Below are 297 nucleotides of genomic sequence, written 5' to 3'. Positions count from 1 at the left end.
ATTTGTTGTGTTGTATTGCGCTATGTGTACGCGAGTATGTGCGTGTGCGCATTGCGTGCGTACACATCTAATGAATATTAATATCAAGCATCCTAGTAATGTGAGTTTTTATGACAATACAACTTCATTAACTTCACCCCCAACGATTCAGTAGATTTACGAGAATAAAATATTTGAAATTATCAGAAAACAAGATTATAATATTACATCTCAATTCCTTTTAGGCAAGCTGGAGGAAAAGGTTTATTGAGGCCTTGACATATGGACGCCTTGGCAAAAACATGGTTCTATTGAACT

Source organism: Penaeus monodon, chromosome 19 (genome assembly GCF_015228065.2).
Source record: "Penaeus monodon isolate SGIC_2016 chromosome 19, NSTDA_Pmon_1, whole genome shotgun sequence".
Classification (NCBI taxonomy): Eukaryota; Metazoa; Arthropoda; class Malacostraca; order Decapoda; family Penaeidae; genus Penaeus; species Penaeus monodon.
Note: the sequence above shows the minus strand (reverse complement) of the source record.